The sequence below is a fragment of the Sinocyclocheilus anshuiensis genome, unplaced genomic scaffold (genome assembly GCF_001515605.1).
Source record: "Sinocyclocheilus anshuiensis isolate Anshui unplaced genomic scaffold, SAMN03320099.WGS_v1.1 scaffold48, whole genome shotgun sequence".
In the NCBI taxonomy this organism is placed as follows: Eukaryota; Metazoa; Chordata; class Actinopteri; order Cypriniformes; family Cyprinidae; genus Sinocyclocheilus; species Sinocyclocheilus anshuiensis.
This window is the reverse complement of record NW_015554124.1, coordinates 183,410-193,821: the sequence shown is the minus strand read 5'-3', so window position 1 is coordinate 193,821 and position 10,412 is coordinate 183,410. Positions and strand designations below refer to the sequence as shown.

General features: G+C 36.2%; 1 protein-coding gene across 1 annotated transcript in view; it reads right to left on the bottom strand.

Annotated features, from left to right (window-relative positions):
- The window catches only part of LOC107670130 (T-lymphoma invasion and metastasis-inducing protein 1-like), a 64,326-nt gene that overhangs the window by 45,795 nt on the left and 8,119 nt on the right, over positions 1-10,412 (bottom strand). Inside the window, exon 2 of the mRNA XM_016462642.1 lies at positions 406-508. The gene's annotated coding sequence lies outside the window, so the exon portion shown is untranslated. The remainder of the gene's footprint in view (positions 1-405; positions 509-10,412) is intronic.

The window sequence follows — 10,412 nt, the reverse complement described above, 5'->3', positions numbered from 1 at the left end:
ATATGTGTGTGTGTATATGTATGTATGTATATATATATATATATATATATATATATATATATATAGATAGATAGAACACACACCCCAGGTGGTGATGCAGCCACGACGCAAGTATATAATAATAATAATAGTAATAAAAATAATAATAATAAATACATTTTTAAAAATTAAGCAAAATGTTTTATATATGTGTATATAAATATTTATTTATTTAAGTTTATTCTTAGAATTATCCAGTAAGCTTCAACATAACACAACACATTTTCAAAAATAAAATACATTTTTATACATTTTTAAATTAATTCTTAGTGAGATCATATTCACTCCAAATGAGTTTCACACATGAATTGGCATAACACAATCAGTTGAGTCTGACAGGTACAGTATGACTGTTTCTGAAATGACCTGCGGTGTGCCAGTGACATCCCAGTCATGATAGATTTCACTCTGCATACAGATCAGCTCCTACTACCATGCCTTTCGTGGCGTTACGGGTGACGTCCAAAATCTGAAAAAAAGAGAACGCAAGAGAGTTATAAATTACTAGTCAAAAGAATCCAAACACAGCAGTTTCTGAGGCAGTACGAGGGGTCGAGCTGTTGTGGGATAAAATTAGACTAACCACGGAGAAATACGACAGAATTAGAACTGAAAGAGGGATTAAAGAGATTCGCCGCTGTGGTTGGAGACCACACATGTTCAGGTGCTCTGGACAGCTTCAACAAACGCAAGATGACGGACTTCACTCTGAGCCGCCACATGAGAGGCTGTGCGTGTGTGGTCACAGATATATCAACCCGCGGTTACTGCTGCTTCCAATAAACGCCTGCATGAATGGAAATATATACACAATGAAATCCAAAAGACACATTTTTCATACGATACGAGAGAGAGGTCCGTTGGCTATGCTGTAGAGTATACTAATGAATAGCATAGTTGCTAGCAAAATGATTCAACTACAAACAAACACCCCAAACATTAACATGCTGAAGATAAACTTGCACTAAATTTCCTGACACATACTGATCCGGTGGCATTAGATTCGCATGGAACACAAAGAACTCACTCCACTGAGATTAGTTACATGATTATTCTGAAGTTAAAAACCTATTCATGCAGGATTTTCCGAATGGACCCCCTCGTAGCAAGAGTGAAAATTCACCCTGTGATGACTAAGCATTATTGCACATGTTGATTTGGCAAAAAAACAAAACGCACCAGAAGCAATGTGAACCACCAACAAAAATGAATAATATCACCAGCTCAAGGTCAATGTGGAATTGCAGTTCCAGTCACATGATTTAAAGGAATTGTTCACCTAAAAATGAGCATTTGCTGAAATTGTATTCACATCCAGGCCATCCAAGATGAAAACAGATTTGGAGAAATTTAGCATTACGTCACTTGCTCACCAAAGAATCCTCTGCAGTGAATGGGTGCCGTCAGAATGAGAGTCCAAACAGCTGATAAAAACATTACAATAATCCACACCACTCCAGTCCATTTTGTGAAGTGAAAAGCTGTGTGTTTGTATGAAACAAATCCATTATTGAAGCGTTTTTAACTTTAAACCATCACTTCTGGCTAAAATATGAAAATATGTCGTCTATACATAATATTACCTTCTCTAGGGGAAAATTGTTTTATCTGAATCAGGAGAGAAATCTGCACAGATCAAGCACTGTTTTACAAGCCAAAATAGTCCAAAACAGCTCTAAATAAATATGTTGGTGAATTTTGATGTGAGAGGACAACAGGGGATGGACTTTTTCACTTTAGGAAATATTATTATGGATTGATAATTCACAATTTGGCCAGAAGTGATGTTTTAAAGTTGAAAAGCCTGAATGATGGATTTGTTTCTCACAAACACACAGCTTATAGCTTCACAAGATGTTAACTGATGGACTGGAGTGGTGTGGATTATTGTGATGTTTTTATCAGCTGTTTGGACTCTCATTCTGACGGCACCCATTCGCTGTAGAGGATCCATTTGTGAGCAAGTGGTGTAATGCTACATTTCTCCAAATCTGATGAAGAAACAAACTCATCTACATCTTGGATTGCCTGATGGTGAGTAAATCTTCAGCAAATTTTCATGTTTGGATTATTCAAAATATATCTTATTCTGTATTGCATAGAAGAAAGTAAGTCATTCAGAATTGGATCAACATAACAGTGTGCTTCTTATAGACAGCAGGAAACAGAGGGATCATATCTTGGAGCGGTTTCAGATTCTTCATTCTCTCAGAGTGGGATCTCTCTGTCTGTCCTGAGTAACGCACCGGAGCAGATCTGAGGTCAGTGTGTAGCAGAGCTGAGAGAGGGTAGTAAAGGCTCATGACAGGGCTGCTAACTCAACCGCAAACAGCAGCGAAGCATCAGGACCAGGACGCAGAGTTCTTGTTTGGCACATAAAGTGCAGAGAAGCTGACAGGAGACGTCTGAGCAAAGCGGAAACAAAACAGGATAACAAGTATTTGATTTGCATGTGTGTCTCATGTTTCTCATTTCTCTCACTCCTAGCCAGTCTGTATTAAAAAACTGAACACAACAAAAAAAAAATAGGTACATTTATATGAAATATGCTACACGTATTCTCTTAAAACAATCTTTAATATATTGTAAAATAATAATTTTCAGGTAAATTATTCTCATTTTACGGATGTTTATATATGACAGCATATAGCCTCCTACCTATTTACCATTCTCACAGTCCTTACGTCTTGTTTGTACACTGACCTTTTGTGTGTCGAGTCATGAAACATGTCAGAAAAATTCCATCCTGTTGCACGATGGCGCAAAACTCCAGGAAACGCAAACACACAGAAATTCTCCCGTGTCTCCATGGAAACCAGGCCAGCTCTTCACTGACGGAGCGGGGTCTACACATGCTAGCGTAAACCATCAGCATAACACCAAAATAGAAAGCACTTCAGCACAGGGCCAGCAACATCCCCAAGTGCTCGATCAAAGTTCTCACACTACAGCAGCTAAGAGCAAGTGCTCATGGGTAAAAACATGTGAGTTCAGGACATCAGCTCGATGTGCCCACAGGCCTCAGGCTGTTTTTTAAAGAGCTGCCCACATAATCTGCCCCATATAGTAATAAACGAATGTGAAAAGGTTACAAAATGATCTTCCATCATAATGAAATCTACTTGGCTTGATGTTGAAAAAGAAAGACTCTGCATGCATAAGATATAGTTAAATATGACTAGAACAATACATAGAACGATAGAACGATAGATAGATAGATAGATAGATCTTAGGACCATGTGATATTTCAGTTTTTCTTTTTTAATAAATCTGCAAAAATGTCAACAATTCTGTGTTTTTCTGTCAATATGGGGTGCTGTGTGTACATTAATGAGGAAAGAAAATTAACTGAAATGATTTTAGCAAATGGCTGCAATATAACAAAGAGTGAAAAATTGAAGGGGGTCTGAATACTTTCCGTACCCACTGTAGATAGATAGACTCAGACTCTTCTCTAAGTGAAGACATAAAGCATCCCATAAGCCTGTTTAGCTGTAACTAATGGTGTGTCGTGTCTTAACCAGCACAAATCAAAACACACAAGCTCCTTCGACAGGGAAAATAACCGCTCTATATCACGAGGCCATCAGGACACGTCACATTCACCCGCTCTCCAGCGGGAATGGTCTGGAACGGCCCGCTCACAGAAGAGCTGATGGATGCTGAAGAAGAGAGAAGGGAAAAAACAGCTCGATATCTGTCATTCTGCCTGATGTTTATCAGCTTCAATTCTCAACCAATCACATTTTGGCTTGTTTAATTTATCAGTAGTATTTGCTAAGTCAAGCACTACTACTACTAGTGCGTACACCAACTACAGGGTTAGTGATTTGAACCAAGACTCTAGAAACTTCAAAACAACGTTAAACACATTCAGAACAACCTGAACACCCATGCATTGTGTTGGCAACTTTTGCATGAGCAAACAGCACTAGTTTCATAAAATATAAATGTTTTGAACTGGCCTCAGGCCCATTTCTGGCCTTCTCATTTATCTGCCACCAAACAAAGGTTAAAGAGAGCAGCAAACTCAAACCACACTCATTTCAAAGCTTGCTTGTTTTATCAATTTCTATGTGTTATTGAGATGAGCGCCGGTGTGAATATCCTCTCAGTGAATAAAGGCCTGCTTAGCTGATATGATCCCAGGCAGAGAGCAAAAACAGTGTGGAGTCAGACAGAGTTGTTTATCAAATCCAGTGATGACGCCAAGCAAATAACCGAAAGCCGTAAACATCCTGTCAGCCCAAATCCCCGTTCATGGAGGTGTGCAAACAAACACACCCAGGGACTCCATCACGCGATCCAAAAACCAGCTTCACAGCTCTGTGTTTACCTGCAAATCTCCCAAAAATGTGACAGGTGCATTTGCAGTCCTTTGTTATTAGAGTCCCCTGATCGCACATACCATGACCTGTCGAGACAGGAGAAGAGCGGTCTGAGAGCTGCCCACCGACGGCTGAAAGTCAAGATGATCAGCTTCAGGGATGCGAAGGGGTGAAAACAGCACTTTTTGCCCCAAAGCTCAACCTGACGTGCGTTTCTCAGCGTGGGAGCTTGGGAACGCTCGGAGGCAGCTGGAAACAAAACCTAAAATTCATCAGCAGCTGCAGGGCGGAAAACAAGGAACGTTTCCTGCCAAGAAAATCAGCGAGGGCCCGTTTGTGATGTTCATGCTGGGTAATTAATTCACAGCACTTTATTGAAGTACAACAATGACTAGCATTCTGGATTATACAAGACAGCAACTCCACAACTAAATATAAAATGTACAAACCGCATGAAATTAACATAAATGAATCACCTCCAGAGATAATCTTGCATGTCTGACTAGTCCAGTGGACTAACTTAGTTAGTTAAAGGGATAGTAGGGATACCTAAAAATGAAAATTGTCATTATTTACTATGACAGTTATTTACATTATTTACCCCAAGTTGTTTCAAACCTGTAAGCATGTATTTGTTCTGCAGAACACAAAAATATATATTTTGAAGAATGAAGGTAACTAAGCAGTTCCGATGTATATTTGTCCATATACTGGAAGTGAATGGGAACACAAAGTTTCTGTCTTCTGTGGAACATAAAAGACGATATTATGAATAATGTTGGTAACTAAACAGTTTGGGTTCCCATTGACTTCTGCTGCATATTTGTCCATATAATAGAAGTCAATGGGAAACCCAAACTTTCTTTGCTCTGTGGAACATAAAAGAAGATAAGTAGCGGAAATTAATGCGAACCCTTTCTTCTGTGGAATATTTTGAAGAATGTTGGTAAACAAACTTTTTGGGTTCCCATTGACTTCCATTATATGGACAAAAAAATGGGAACCCAAACTGTTTGGTTATCAACATTCTTCAAAATATTCCACAGAGGAAAGTTTGGGTTCCCATTGATTTCCACTATATGGACAAAAAATTAAATGGAAATGAATGGGAACTGAAACTGTTTTGTAACAAACATCTTCAAATATTATTATATTCCACATAATACATACAGGTTTGGAACAATATGAGAGAAAATAATGACATCGTTTTCATTATTGGGTGGACTATCTCTTTAAGATTGCTGTTGCTCAACATAATTTCACATGCCATTTCAATAGGAATCCACATGATCTGAAGTTTCATATAAATTTCATAGAATTTGCTCATGTTAAAGCTGGTCATGTAAATCTGCCACTTTGACCAATAAAAAGCTGTCTGTTGGCACTTTATCAGTCGCTAAACTATTAAAAATTGACCTTTTTTGCAGGCAAAACTTTGCTACAATTTCACTAATGTGACCGTTCCCTGAAAAAACCTGAAATGGAATCACCTGTTATTTAGTTAAGTACCAGGATAGGCATGACGTTTTTGTGACATGCTCCAGGGGTGATCCTCTTTTACGAGATGTTTTTAAGAGCGTGATATTGGAGATGGTCTGAAAACAAGCCACTCTGGTAATACCCACAATGCATCTGGAGAACAGAATGAGCAATACGAGTGTACATTCACCATTTGAGCTCTGCCAATTATATTTCTATTACACTGGACTAACAAGTTTCTATGTCTTCAGCTGCTGATGTTATTTCCAAATTTCCCATGATTATTTTGTATCACAAACAATCAAAACACTAAACATCTTTGGGCATTTCTATCATTTTCTACCATTCTTATTCAGGATTACCCATCGTGTTTCCATTGCAGTGCTGTTTTGGTGTCTGTTTTTCTCATTTAGAGACCGTAGAAACGTTTAATTGAGAAACGCTGCGAGGGGCATTCAGCGCTAATGAAAACAGCACAAATTTACCATCTGTCTGAAAGAGACACCGAATGCAACATAAAACACAGCCTGCGTAACGAGGTTCAGAAATATAAGAACATTTTATGATTTTAAAGTATGTGCCTTTGGCAAAACTGTGCAGGGAGGTCACTGTGGTGTGATGAATGATTGACAGGTCTTTCAGTGGATACCCTCCAGTGACAGGTCGACTCAATATCGAGACACACAGAAAACCTGAGAGACAACCAAATGAGCTCTTTCTGTTCTAGCAATTATGGCTGCGTTTCTGCTCAGAACAAACAAACTGCAAAGCAAAAAAAATAAAAACTATAGAAAGGATTCAACAAAATAGTGTCAAACAGACCTCAAATTAAATGTTTTTTGTATCAAAAATGCCATAAACAGCTTGATATCAGTGTTGTTTTAAAAGTACAGGCACATCTCTGTGCCACCAAATGAAATTTCAAACAAGTTCTTCCATTCAGTGTTATTGTAAACTAAAACTCTAAATAAAACTGCACTGTAAAAAATGAAACTGTACTGTCAGTTTCTGCAAGGACATTATCCATAAATTTTACAGACATTTCCGTTAACTCTAAAACACAACGCAATGCAGTCCAACATTAAAAATATAGGTAAAAAAAAAAAATCAATATGGAAAATTATTAATACAGTACATTGTGCCCTGTTTTTACAGATTTATTTTAGAGTGTGAAAAAATATGTAAACATTAGATGAAAAATTTAGAAATGCTGCATGTTTTTAGTAAAACTTCAAAAATTAAAACGCAAAAAAGTTGCTAAAACTAAAATAAAAATAAACTAAAACTAAACAAACAATTTAAAGAACTAACAAACATTAATAAGCAATTTTAGTAGCAAAATGACTAAAACTTAAACTAAAATTGAAAATAAAAACAATATAAAAATAAATGCCAGTTAAAAATAGAAATAAATTCTATAATACTACATAAATAATACTAAAATAACACAGCTTCTATTGGTGGGGGGAAGGCCACGCCCCCAAACGCACACCGTTGGCTAAGTAATGGCAAACATTAAAAACATAACTGACATTAACAAAAACAACTGCACTAAAATGAAATGATAATAAATATATCAAAGTGACCCTTTGAACGCTAATTTTACACTAAACTTTACTGCGTAACCACAGTAACTGGTCATATACTTCACTATCCACTAAATCTTTTGATGCTCCCAAAATTGCCCCCGAATTTCCTGAGTTCCACTCGGTCAGAGCAAATGCAGCATCCTGCCCTAATCTAGCGGCTTTGAAGCCCGTGAACGACGTGCTGATAGGAGGTGCAGGCATGCCCCAGCACCTCCTCAAGGACATTTGCTGATGATCCTCTGCCCCCGTGCTTCAATAGGTGGAAGGGCTGTACGGATGGGGGATGGGAGGTGGAGGAGTCGTACCTGAGACCCCAACAACACCCACCCGAGCATGAAAGAAAGAACTTACTCTTTGCTTACTTGCAAACACAGTTTTTGCTTGAGGAAATGATGATCTATCTAGTTTACTTTGACTTTACTTTTTAGGGACACTTAAAAATACTAAAGCAAATCTGAAAAAACTGAAATGAAATAAAATATAAACATTAAATAAAAATGTAAACTTCAAAAATTTGGAATTAAAAAATATAAATGTTGCCTTGGCAACTAACTCTAAAATAACTATAACTAAAACAAAAAAATAATGCTTAATACAAATATTGAAAAAAGGGTACAGTTAAAATACACAGCTACATAACTACATAATAGCAAATCTGAAAAGTGCTGCTTGAAATGAAATGAAATCTAAATATTAATTGAAAAACTTAAAAAAGGAAAATTTAAAATGTTGCCTTGGCAACTAAATAGAAATATTTATTTAAAAAACCTAATAAAATGACAAAAGCACAAGAAAATTACTTAAACTGCAGTTAAAATGAAAACTTAAAATATATAAAAATCTAGTTCACTTTGACTTTACTTTTTAGGGACACTTTCATAACCAGCTAAAGCAAATCTGAAAAATATTGAAAAACAATTTTCTGTAATTGAAATAAAGCTAAAATTAAATAAAATAAACATATTAGATGAAAAACTTGAAAGAAAAAAAAAAAAAAAAAAAAAAAACTTTGTAAAAAAAAATGAAAAAAAAAAAAAAAAAAAAAAAAAAAAAAAAAAACTTTGTTCATTTTTAGGGACACAAAAATACTATATAATTAGCTAAAGCAAAGCTAAAATGTTAATACTGATGTTTTATGATTGCCATCATTACTAATAAGACTAATAAGATAAGAAATAATCACAAAACAAGTCTTTTATATTTAGTAAAGCACACAAGTCTTAGCACCACTTAACAACAAGCAATACCATCTATGTTCCAGCACGCTAGAGGGTCAACCAACCAGTCCACGCTGTTTACTCGTGCCTTTAGGACGCAAACAAAAGAAGATTCTCAAGCACAGAGGAAGAATGAGATCACATGACCTTTAAGACAATCTGCATGTGAAAACATCACTCTGTGTCTATTAGCATTAGCAATAATTACTGTAAGGACTTAACGGCTCTGTGCTACATGTTTACACATGAAATGGGCCACAGTGTGATGTTTCTGACTTGTCAGAGACTAATACCAAAGGGGGAGGGCAAGCTACTAGACTTAACAGTATGGCATCACCATGATACTTTGATATTTTCAATATTAAATATTGGTATCAAATCATTATTATTACTATAGTGGTGAAACTAAATACTAAAAACAAATAGGTTTTGACAAAGTTTCAGTGGACTCGATAATACTATAAGCAGCTGGGTCAACCTATTTTAATTCATACACATGTTCCCGGCAAAAGTGACGTCATTTACAAATGCAAACTTCACTGCTGTTTGTGTTGGTTCAGATGTTTTCTGCACTTCCACCTGTTGTTTCTGGAGAGCGTGTGAAGCGTAAACACCTCTGGAGAGCCGTCAGATGAGCACGTCTGCATCAGCTCACGCCAGACTGAACGTGTCAAGCATAAACGAGGCTTTACAATGGCTCGATTTGCTACAATGGTTTGAAGTGCTACAAGCTTGCTTAAGGAAACAATGTTTACAATGTGCAGAGCATTTTTAAACATTAAAAACATTATGGATTGTGTTGAAGTTTCTACGAGTTCACTACTGTGTTTATTATGGCTGTTGATTTAACATGTTCATTTGGTGTGATTAACTGTGGAAAAAATAGGACGTTAAGATGATTAACGCATTTAAAGCATGTTTTAGTCACAATACAGTAGGGCTGGACAATAATTCAATATCAATATGTATCGCGATATAATTTTTTTCAATAACGATGATATGATTTTTAAACACATTTCCAATATTTCGATATACATTACCAGTGTTTCCCATACATTGATTTATTTGTGGCGTTTGATTTCGTTAAATAAACATGAGCACTGCACGTTTCAAAATCAAAATGTGGCGCGGGTGTTTTATATGAATGTATCTCTGAAGGGAACCGACTGTCTTCAGAAAAGTTTGATGACATTTAAATTTTTATCTGATAAAGTAGCGTTCATGGGCGGAGCTGCTTTGATTACAGCCGTTACCAGGGAAACCGCTAGTTTCATCACTCTTAAAGCGCCTCCTGCTGGCAGAGAATGAATTTACATTTTCAATAAACCCGTCTCCAGCAACATGTTTTTGTTGTGGCAAAAAAAATTTATTTTCTGCAGCAACTCAGAGCACTTTGCATATTCTTTATTCTGGCTGAAGCACATTTGTTTCAACCTATAAGAATAATCAGCCTACACTACCAGTCAAAAGGTTTTTAACAGTAAGATTTTTAATGACATTTATAATGTTACAAAAGATTTATATTTCAGATAAATTCTGTTCTTCTGAACTTCCTATTCATCAAAGAAACCTGAAAAAAATCTACTCCTTTGTTTTCAACATAATAATAATTGTTTTTGAGCAGCAAATCAGCATATTAGAATGATTTCTGAAGGATCACGTGACTGGAATAATGCTGCTAAAAACTCAGCTTTGAAATCACAGGAATAAATCACATTTTAAAATATTTTCAAATAGAAAACCGTTATTTTAAATGGTAA